Below are 12,541 nucleotides of genomic sequence, written 5' to 3' on the forward strand. Positions count from 1 at the left end.
TTATTCAAAATGATTTAAATTGTTCAGTTTTGTTATTCAGTCTTTTAGGCTAAAAATATACTTTTGCCCACAAGAAAATTTCTGGTTCAGAGTAAAATGTAACTCCATTTGTAATTTCACATTACTGAACGAGAAACTGACAATTGAACCATTTACTCAGTTTTTACTGCTCATCACCTGCTTGTTCCTGCATTAATTATAGATCAAATACTAAACCCTGGGTTAACTGAGAAATTGCAAATAGAGTTCAAAACAAATGAGATCAGTTCATCGTGGATCGAATGTGAAAATGCAACAGTATTTCAGTAAATGCTCATTAAATATTAAGCGCTTAAATTCTAATGAGAATTGGATAAACATTAAAAATGCAAAAGCCACTTGATGTTTAAACCTTTGAAAATGGAATAAAGGACACATTTCAAGAAGCAAAATACAGTAAATGCCAATTAAATGGTTAAAAATGAATCATAAGGAAATCGATGTGTACAACATAGTGGTGATTAAAATAAAACAGAATAAGTTGTTAGAGCCGGAATAATAAATGAATTAAACATCTCTGTCCCATTCCTAATCCTTATTCTGAGTTGAAATTAAAGGACAAAACAAAACTACAGAAAGTGGGAAAAATGGACATCCTCAACTCGAGCTGATTAAACGGACCACACAGCACAAAAATGGCTGTTAATGAGAAAAATAATCTAACAGACTGATGAAAAGAGAGAAGACTGATGCGGTACACACATACAAAGTATGTAAAGTAAAGTAGTATCCCATATAAAATTATTTAATTTTGTTACCATCAGTGTTCTCTTAATGTATTACTTAAAGGGCCTGTTTTCAGTTAATATGGCTAAATCAGGGCCCTGTTCTTCAAATGTCGCTAATTCAGACATAACATGCTGTTATCAGACTAAAATAATCTTGTGAATTCTGAACCAGCTAATTTAGTTCTTTGAATGCAGTTTGAGGATTGATTTGTTAATCCTGGATCAAGTTGTCTTAAATAACAATGGTAACAATGAGTAGAGAGTTGACACCATGATCAGCATTCTTATGATTGGCTGAGTGTTGATCATGTGATTGCAATTAAATGAGGTCAGTGTGTTGGGTATTCTCCCATCATGCACTGGGACAATAGATTAATGGACATAAGTCTCATTTTATGTTCCTGCATTGTTACTGTTGTTATTTTGTTCTACATCGTGCTCCACAATGTTTCTACTGTTTCCGCACTTTAAACACTGTTAAACAATTATATATCACCAGTGAATGTGGTTAAACTGTGAGTGATGTTCTCCTCATTGGAGTGCTGCTATGAAAATGAAATCTTACTTAAACTAAACTAAAAGACGGGCTTTAATTGCATAAATATATTTCAGCAAAGTGAGTTCTGCTGGCAGTCAAATGTTAAATGTTTTGACGTTCGTATCAAAGTATGTTATGCATGTATGTGTCTTGAAGTTGCAATGAATTTCACTATGTCTTATGTTGTGGCTTCTTTGGTCTTGTAAGTCAAAATCTTTAAGGTGAGATTATGTCTTTTTACTCCAAAACTAAATTTGGATTGATTCATTTTTAGTGAATGATCATCCAGTCATGGTATTCACTGTCCAATGTGAGAATCACAGCACTTCATTCCTTTGTGAGACTGGATGACGTACCACATGAGAGCAACGCTTAAACAAGACTCCGCTGTCCGATTTTTCAGTTTTCTGCAAGACAACTCATCAATGTACCATTAAATGTTTTTGTTTTCTTCTTAAATACTCATATACATTATATTTCCATCTGTCAGACAAAGTCATTTTATCATTTTGTTGTCAAGTTTCAAATTACATTATACGGCAACCTCAGTCGGCATAGCTAATGTTAGCAACTGCTAATGCTAATTTAAGTTACGTGTAATACCGGTAATAGTACTATGAGTGGAAAGAGTCCAGTGGACAAACGCTGAGAATGGACCTTTCAGTGAAACAGGAGACATCTTGTGTCCACCAGTTAAACTTTGGAAATGAAAAATATTTGCATATTCATATTCTGGTTTTTTCAATGAGGGAGAAGAAGTACATGAATTTTCAAGTTTTTTAATCGGGTAATTGAGCAACTGAACATTTGTGGAAGAAACATATCAGACACAAATTATCATTCAAAGCAAAGTTTTTTGTATGTCTAAAAACATGTTTGGATGGATCTTTAACTTTATCCTCCTCATTTACAGTATGTCATTTAGGCTGTATGATAAACTGTGGTAAATAATATACTTTAGTAAGAATAATTCCACTGCACAGTACTTTTTTGGATTTTTGCTTACTTAAGTTTTGTTATTATTCCAATATATATTATTTCATTATCATTTACAATCCTAGTTTTATGTGTAAGATTTAAGTTCCTTATTCACGTTCCCTTGCATCATGAGTCCTACCTGCTGTTGTTTTACAGTTGTGAGTGTAACAGTGGAGCGTCTGATATAGGTCTATATGTCTTGCTGTGTTGATGTTGATTAAAGAGAGTTTATACGTGTATTTTTTTAGTAACTGTAACCTGCTCACACAGTCCTGAGAAGAGGTGCAATCAGGCAACATAAGTGGAAAAACCTGTGTCAGTGGATTATGTGTGTTGGGGCTTTAAAACATTAACATATATCTTCAAGTCACTTTTTTTTTAACAGTTGTTGTGGTTTAACAGTTTTCTTCTTAATAACCTGCCCTCCAGCTGTTCATCTCCTCTAATGTAGCTCTGCTGGAATAAACAAGTATAAGATAAGTTCTTCCAAACTGTCTGCTTGTGTCTCCTCATGTATCTAGACTGTTTATTTAATCTTGGATGTTTCAACAGACAGACTGCAGCCTGCTTTATTTCAGCTAATTGTGGCTTAGTGAGTGGAGCCAAGACTCTTTAAAAAAAAAAAAAAGAAATATAAATTATGACTCACTTAATACGAATTGGACGTGTGGACTTAATTTAAACACTTAAAAGAAACATTCTTGGGTCTGCTGTACTTCTGCCTTAAAGCTTTTATTACTCCACTTAAAAAATAATTTTCAGCAAAGTGGTGGATGTGATCAAGCTTTGGGGTTACATAGACACCTGTCAGCTTTTTTCCTTTTATATTAGCTTACATGATTTTCCTTTTTTTCCCCTGCTCTGATGGTTTGGATTTGCCAAATGAGGGTCTGCTGCTGCCAGTGGTGGAATAACATCCTGGTGATAGAAAGCATGTGGAGCAGTCTGGGTATTTTGTTGAGGAAAGAAACATAATAGGCTATTGAAGCCAAGCCAGAACCCCTCTCTCCTCTCACCTCTCTGCTCTAAAATATGTTTAGCAGAATCCCCTCCGGCCGTCTTCTTTTGCACTGTTGTGACTTAGTTGACATGAAAAAGAGAAGCTAAATATTAGTTTCAGACTGATTTGTGGTTTAGCTGGTGTCAGCTGCTCGCAGTTGTTATGACAAGAACAATTCAGAGCGTTTCAAGAACAATTTCTTTAATCCAATTTCCCCCAGACTTAACCGGGACCATATGGGTTTTCACTGGAGTGTGCTTTCAGATCACAGCACCCTGATGGCTTTTAACAGCCCATCAGAAAGACTGACACGCACACAGGACTTCTCTGCAGATCCGTTCAGAGACACCTCAGTGCCGGCTTCTTTCTTGGCTCTGTTTACTGCCGCGATTAACACTTCACACTCACCGTTAGAGGCCAGGTCACCGAGAAGTCTTCCTCTGGTATGAGGGCTTTCATGTGACCCTAGTGACATGGAGCCTTTAGTGCTGTCATTACCCCACAGATGAGAGAGACATATGCATGATACAGTCGCGGCTAATGAGGCTGGCTCAGGTCTGAGTGATGGTTTCAGCAGGTTTTTCTCCCCATGTGTCTGTACTGGTCTGCCAACTAAAAGGACACACTTCAGACAGGTCTACAGGAGCCACCTGGATCAGGGATCAGAAATGTCCTCGCTGCCCTGAGTTCATTGCCCTTCAGGGACGATCACAGACAGGATTTAACAGAGAATATTTTAGCTTATATGTGGTTCTGTTTTATATATTAGAGCAAATAAGCCTTTACTCTTTTATTTGTAGTGTAAAAAAGTACTCAAGAACTGTACTTTTAAAGATAATACTTCTATTTCACACTATTTTAGACTTCTACTCCCACATTTCAGAGGGAAATATTGTACTTTTTACTCCACTATATTTTATGACGGCTATAGTTACTTTACAGATTAAGATTTTACTTACAAAAATTATGATCGTCTTATAAAATGTGATGCTTTGTTACAGATGAAACAATAAACAGTATAAAGTAGTTAAAATCAGGTCCACTTCAACTAGCTACAACATTAAAATACAGAATAATATTACACTACTTTTGACACTTAATGTACATATAACTGCTAATACTTTTGTACATCCACTTAATTAAAATGTTAAATGCAGGACTTTTATTTGTAATGGAGTAGTATTTTTAATGTGTAATTTTGCTCCTTTTGCTGAAGTATAAGGTCTCAACACTTCTTCCATTGCTGAAAAAAATGTTGGTGTAATGTTGTGTGGGAGCCACTAGATGGCAGAATTAACCAGAACAACTGTAAAGCATCTCTCAGTTACAAAATTGAGTTCGCAGCGTACAGCGATATCTCTGAGGTGCTGTGAAGTTTTCAGTTTTGTCATCGACTCTGTTGGCTCCCTTTCAGTCATATTTTTCCTCACAGGAGCACAAGAGACAGTCACTCCAGGGAGAGATTAACTTACTGTGGAGATGTGATGCCAATAAAAACATTGTCATCCAACCCTTGTGGGTCTTCCAGCTTCAAGAGAAACTCCTACAGGGACAGCTGAAAAACCCCCCTCATGTTAGACAACAAATGTTATCAGTTTAACTGACTGATGAAAGCCATTTGTGCTCAATATGATTCCTTCAGAGCATATTCTTCTGCTTCAGCCTCTTTGAGGTGAAAAACCGCCAGCGTTTAATGTGGTTGTGAATGTTTCCCCAGACTAGGAGTTAGTGGTAGACTAATTACACAGTGGGCACGAAGTCTTGGTAGCACACTGCTGCCAGAGCCTTGTGTGACTGTGTGTCATTAGTATTGGAAAAGTGCATTTGCCACAAAGGGCTGCGGTCACTCCGAGCCATTAAAACATGAAAGAACATACCCCGCTCTTCTGGAGAAGGAATTTGCAAGACATAAACAGCCTGTAAAATGGAAAACTACATCTGTGTCCATTTGTTTTCCTGAAAGGCAGCCAGATTTGGTAATTCTTACTGAAATTCTTTCCAATAACAGAGAGCAGTCCAAATAAAGGGGAAGGACTGTTTGATCCATCTGTTTTCAATGCGGCGTAGAGGAGGCTTCAGAGCATGTTGGGGCTTTTACTCAATTTACACATCAGGTTCATTGTGTGTGTGATGAGCCTCATTCTAAGCTGAAACAGGACCCAACCCAGAGCAGTGCTGCAGAATACCCAAGTACATTTACTTCATATGAAAATTGTACTTCATGTGAATATTTTTTGCATTGTATGCAACTTTAAACTTCTACTCTACTATATTTTAGCTGCAAATATTGAACGTTTTACTCCTATACATTCATTAAAACAGCTATAGTTGCGAGTTACTTTAATGTTAAAACTGATGAGCCCCTTCCTCTTCTCGCCTCTCTGCAGTAATATTATTTTTTGTTGTGTCTTACTTGACATGAAAAAGAGAAGCTAAATATTAGTTTCAGACTGGTTTGTGGTTTGTGTACTTATGATATGATGCATTGCTTTCAATTAAACTACCCATGACCAGCTGCAACATTAAAGTGCTGCTTACATATTCATCTATAATAGGCCTATGATACGCTGTCCAATGGGCCATCCCACATAACAAGTACTTTTCTTTTTTAATACTTCAAGTATATTTTGCTGATAATACATCTGTACTTCTGCTTAAGTAATATTCTGAATGCAGGACTTGAATCTGTGAACCTGTATGAGGTCTTTTCTTCTCTTACAGGCCTTGTTTTTGCTTGTGTTATTGGGTTTTATAATCTGAAGAATCTAAGGAATTATTTACTAAAGCTGTCTTTTGTGAGAATCTTTAACCTTCGTAATGTTTAATTTATTTATAACAAAGATTTGACAATATTTTTTTAAACACTGGGATTCAAATTCATGGAATTGGGTTCATCTTGTGTTACAACCTCTCTCTTCTCCCCAGAGTATGGTCATTTTATTCTGATGCAAGTGAATTTTTCAGAGAGTCTGGCCTGAACCATGTGTGGTTATTTATTCTCTTTCAGACATTATCTTTGCTTGTTTTTGTTGGATTTCATGATCTGGCAAAGGAATTTATTAATAAAGCAGAAATCTCTCATTCGTGAGAATTAGTAAATGATTAAAAAAATAATTTGGTAATATTTGTTGCAAGGAAGTCCATGAGTTTTCTATTTCCCATAACTGGCATTCAAATTCATTTTCTAGAGCAGTAGTGCCCGACCTTTTTGACTTGTGACCCCTTAAATGGAAACTATGTCTACCTTTATGCAGTAATCTACAAGAGAAAAAGCAAAGATTAAAGGAAAGTTTGTATATAATATAAGAAATATGTTTCGCAACCCTTCAAATTTATCCTGTGATCCCTTGTGAGGTTCCTGACCCACAGGTTGGGAACAAGTGTCGTTGACTGACAATACACATCTCTAAGTGCAAGGACCACAATTTAGCTACTTAGTTCCCTATAGTGCAAGTGTGTCTGTCAGTGAAATAGTTAAATGTTAATTTAATCTACTGGGACCTCGCTATTATTAGACATCACCTTGCAAGAAAATTGAGTTTTCTTTTGATGTAAGGGAAGGATGTAAAAGGCTGCGAACTGGCAGCTCTGAATATCTAATGAGATAACCCTCCGTCTCTCTCCCTCATTAGGCTGAATACTGAGCTAAAACACCTTTTCATGTCACCTTAGTAAACAGCTTAATGTGTACCGCTTTCATCTGCTATTCCCCCGTGTCTCCCCACAGCTTTGATCCATGCCTGGGTGTCTGGGTATGGTTGCACCTCTGCACTGTGGATTTGTCTCCATGTTAATTAAGATTTCCTGATAAGCTGATTTCTGAAAACCTCCTTCACAAAATAAATGCAGGGCAGAGGTGTCATTTAACCTTTGACACCTCTCAAGAGGGATGGATCCCCTTCCCAGAATTTAGCCTTGTGGATGAAAAAATGTCTTATTTCTCAGGAAATTACTCTTATAATTTGGGTTTTCATAACTTTACAACACAACATTGAAATATAATATTGCATTATTGGTATTACAGGTAGAGGCATTTAATTCAATGTAAAGAAGAAAAAAAAAACAATGATATAGAAATGGATAAGACCAAACACAACACTGCACATTGTTACAACTGCTGATTAATACTTTTTAGTGTAGATGTGGTGGATGTGGTGTATTGGTGGATGGTGAAGCGGACGTCTAAGAGGTTGAAGTGAAATCAGATCCGGAGCTATTGTAAGGAGGGGGATATTGTCTTTTGATGATACCCTATGTGTTTCTCCAAATTTAATTCATCTGTCATTAGTTTTAACCAGTATTTAATATGTAATTTTGTTCTGTTTTTCTACTTTTTTAATACCGTCTTCTCAGTTATGGTTAGTGAGATTAATAGGAAAGGTTTGAGGAGGAATTTGTAATACAGAGGGGTCTAAACAGGGGAATATGCAAGAACAGATTCTCTGATATTTTCCTCATGACCTTCGACCAGAAGTTTTGGACTGTTGGGCAAAGCCAGAGGATGTGGAAATAATTGTCTATTGAGGTGTTGCTTTGGGTACAGCCATATTTTCAACACAGTGTAGTAAAATGATGTGGAATAACTGGCCTTTGTCTGTTGTTACACATACCTCAGAGTGTAGCTTTTCTTCTAAATTTTAATGACAGTCTATTAAAACACAAAAAGGAAAAAAAAAAGTCATTGTAAAATAACTGTTTCCACAGTAGATTCAAAATCAAGATGCACTCTTTTCATGTTTGCACCTCCAGAGGGCAGACTTAGCTGAGAAATAAGCAGCTGAGCTGAGCAGACAGCAGGAGAAGCTACACTCAGTGGCCAGTTTATTGGGTACACCTGGCAAAAATGTATTCAGTCTAATCTCTGTAATAAATCCTACCTTCATGAAGGTTAATGTTCTAGACTAAATATTGAAAGTACATCTCATAACAAGAAAAACAAAGTACAGTCTCCAAAATGAGCATAAAGTTGAATCAACACCTCTCGAAAACAGTTTCAACAAAAAACTTTATTGCAGTGAGGATTTACAGCAGGGTTTTTTTTATTCTGCATTAGTTGTACCTAATAAACTGGTAACTGATGATGATGTACTTGTTCAATTCAAATTTTTTCAATTCAATTTTATTTATATGGCGCCAAATCATGGCAGTTATCTTGGGGCACTTTTCACATAGAGCAGGTCTAGACTCTTTATTTTACAGGGACCCAACATTCCCCCATTAGAAAGCACTTGGCGACAGGGGAAAGGAAAAACTCTTTAACAGGAAGAAACCTCAAGCAGAACCGGGCTGTAGGTGGGCGGCCATCTGCCTTGACCAGTTGGGTTGAGAGAGAAAGAAGGAGGGAGGGGGAGAGAGAGACACAGAGAAGCACAGCAACAACAAAAATAAAAATAACAACAATAATAATAATAATAGCAGGTGTGGGCGTCAAGCAGGACCACAGTAACACAGGGTCCACAGCCACAAAACCCACAGAAGCTCACAATCCTTAACTAGGGGGTCCACGACCATGATGCATAGGAACCTGTGAGACGAGAAAGCACAAAAACTCTGGGGAAGAAGCCAAGTTAGTAACATGCATTAATGGTACATGAATGCATACAGATGGAGAGGAGGAGGAGGAGGAGGAGGAGAAGAGAGGAGCTCAGTGCATCATGGGAATTCCCCCGGCAGTCGCGGCCAATAGCAGCATGACTAGGGGTAAGCCTGGATGGCCCTAACTATAAAAGCTTTATCAAAAAGGAAAGCTGTGTTGTCGACCAGGTAACAAAATACTGTTTAATGTTACACTGTGGATTCAGCTGAAAATCAGAATTTAAAGTCATTAAATAGCGTTAAATAAAAGTTAAAATTGGGTGATTTTCAATCCTAAAAAGTGCAGAGACACTGTATAATAGCATTTTATAGAAAAAGGATGTTTCAACTGGCAGCAGCATACTTCAGATTTGTAGGAATGTAATGGTGATATCTCATTAGGAGGCCTGAACCGTGACAGTTACATCTTCTCCAACTGTGCTGTTGGTCAGTTCTGGGTTGAGTGATTCCTTCTGACCTCGGCGCGCCACAGCGCAGCCCTCAGTGTTCAAACTATCGTTGTTGCTTGTTGACAGCAGCTCTCTTCTGGGGCTGCTGGGCATTGGCCTGATACTGACCTCCTGCCAGTCTGCTGGAGGAGAAGAAGGGGTTTTAGACTGGGAGGAGAGGGTGAAGACGAGAGGAGTAATGAGGGGAGGAGAGTTTCTTGACAGCTTTTTGCCTCGCCTGATACTCGCACGCATACACATTTGGCAGAGTTAATCAGAGGTTTTTCCTCCCACACATTTCCAGTGTATGAGTCAAAGGGCAAACTGTTCATTTATTAAATTACTACTTTCTTTTGACTTCCAGGTACTTTTTTTATACATTATAATTAGTTTTCAGGTGTATAATGACACAAATATTTTGACGGTTGTTATTTAATTTGCAAGCCAATATAATGGAGTGTGAGCTGGCTTCATGTCCAACGGGGTATGTTGACTACAGGAACAGAGAGACGTGTATTATTATAAATTTAGAGGAAAATGATAGGTTCCCTCTACGCTCATAAATAGTCTAGCTATCATCACTGAGCAGCACATAGAGGAGCTAAATTAGCCCAGAATTTTGTGCTGTAGATCAAACAGAAATGGCAGAGTATCAATTAATGATTAATATGCCATCTGTTAGTGGTGACGTTTTGAATATCAATACGACTCCCCTCAGATGTTTAATCACCTGATACCATTGTGTTGGAGCAGAACTACAGAGCTGTTGGAAGTGCAGTAGTGTCAGTGAGCTCAAATGTTTTGATCCACCTCCACGATGCTCATAAGATATTCACCGCTCCAGTGGAGAAACATGTCTACAGGGCCCCAACAGTGAGGCGTGCATGCAGATATCTGCTCTGTGTCTGGGGCTGCTGCTGTGGAGATCCCACCCAAGGCAAGGCTCCATTCATGCTGCAGCATGGAGGATGTTATGGATATGGCCTTGACAGCGCGCTCTAACCCTGAGGCCTGGAGAGGGACAGGAAACAGTTGGCTCTTGGTCGACTGAAGTGGTGCCTGGGACTTTCCCACACGCTCCAGGATCCTCCTTGTTCAGCCTGGTCTGTGGTTGGAGCGTGTGTCTGCACCACTTCACACCAGCAAGCAAGGGAGGAAGGGGGTGAGGGTGGGTGGGGGGTGGGGGTGCTCAGGCTTACCGTAGAAGTTGGAGAAAACTTTTCAGAGGGGATTCATTGCCCCTTAGCTGAGAGAACAGCATAAATTATTTGTGCTGGCAGATGTTCACAGACCCAAATATGCATGAATTTGTAGAGCTGGCAGGCTTCCCTCAGCCAAACGTACTGGTTTTCACGATGCGTGCAGGAGCAGTTGTTATTCTGGCTGTTTTACAAAGACCATTAATCTGAGCTGTCAGCACCACCAACCACTTTGGTGGAAATTATTTCACTCCTTAATAAGGGAACTCTGGTGCTGTATTACATATGGCGGTCAGGGCAACATTCTTGGTGGGTCTGTCATCATGTAGCTGTTCTCCAACAGTGGGCCTTCTGTGTTTGGCCTGTAGCACACTCTGTAACCCAGAGATGAAAAGAATACACTAACTAGACATTAAATGAAACCACCACCTCTCACATCCTCGCTGCTGGTGAAGATGACGAGTACCTCCTGCCAGGAAGTGGGAGAAATCCAATATTATATTGACTTGTCTTTGAGTTTCTGTAAGTTGTATAACTGAGACTGGAAATATTTGATGACAGGCTGTCTTTGCTTGTACAGTATGTAAGATATTTGGTTGCACTATGGTATGAGACTTGGAAATCAGGTCACAGTAGAGCTGACCATCATCCAGGGGTGGAATGTAACTAAATAAATTTACTCAAGTACTGTACTTAAGTACAGTTTCGAGGTAATAGTACTTTACTTGAGTATTTCCATTTGTTGCTACTTTATACTTCTACCCCACTACATTTCAGAGGGAAATATTGCACTATTTATTCCACTACATTTATTTCACAGCTATAGTTTCTAATTACTTTTCAGATCAATAATTTATACGTAAAACATATGATGAGATGATCAAATGTGCATTGTTATAGATTAGACTAGTATAAAGTGTCAAAATTAGCTCCACCTTGGCAACGGTAAAATGCTGCTTACATGTACATGTCAATTAATCAGTTACAATACTCAAATAATATATGTACATGTATGATAAATACAACACTCTAAATTGGGCCATTTTGCATGATGAGTACTCTTACTTTTTATACTTTAAGTACATTTTTCTGACAATACTTATGTACTTTTACTTAAGTAAGATTTTGAATGCAGGACTTTTACTTGTAACTGAGTATTTTTTTCATTGTGGTATTTCTACTTTTACATAAGTAAAAGATCTGAGTACTTCTTCCACCACTGCCATCATCAAGAGTCAATAAAGGGAGGCGTGTGGACAGAATTATATGAACACTTACATTATAATGCATTTAATATTGCAAAAACAAACACAGCAGCCTCAGAAATGACCAGAGTCAACACCTTGGTGGTTGAGCCCACACAGAAACTGCAGGGCATGTTTTTTTTTCTTCTTCTTTTTTTATTTATTTTTTTTTATTTTTAGCCCAAGGGGAAGAAAATGTTTAGCTCAGTTGAAACACATCTCTGACATAGTCTCAACAAAAACCCAACATTACAAGCCTCACAAATATTTGTACAGGGATGTTGCATTGGTTTGCACTGAATTGCGTAGGTGTTTATGACACTGAGTCTCTGCATACGACTGTATTGGAAGATAGATTAGAAAGATACCGATGTTAGTGTCCTCTGTGGTCAGTTACGCTGGCTTTGCTAAGCACTGGTCATTATATGGACTCTGACATACAGTTAGTAGCACTTTGTGATACATTAGCCAATGTTTGTGATACATCATGTCACTATTTTTCAGCGCCTTTTATAGCTGTGCAGTCATGAACTAAAACTATGTCACACCTGCATGTGAAGCACACAACATTACACATTGTATAATCAAGCTATCATCATTGCTCCAAGATGCTAATAACAATAATAAAGGTAGAATGAGACAACCTGTAAGCATCACGCTGTATGTAACTGCTCAGGGAGAAGTGACTTAGAGTCTCTCCTACAGGAGGGCTTTGGCAGACTGCCACTTAGTGTGGTCCCCCTGAGGGCTCTTACTCATGAATCAGAGAAAATGGGAATTACACATATTAAA

Source organism: Thunnus thynnus, chromosome 5 (assembly GCF_963924715.1).
Source record: "Thunnus thynnus chromosome 5, fThuThy2.1, whole genome shotgun sequence".
In the NCBI taxonomy this organism is placed as follows: domain Eukaryota; kingdom Metazoa; phylum Chordata; class Actinopteri; order Scombriformes; family Scombridae; genus Thunnus; species Thunnus thynnus.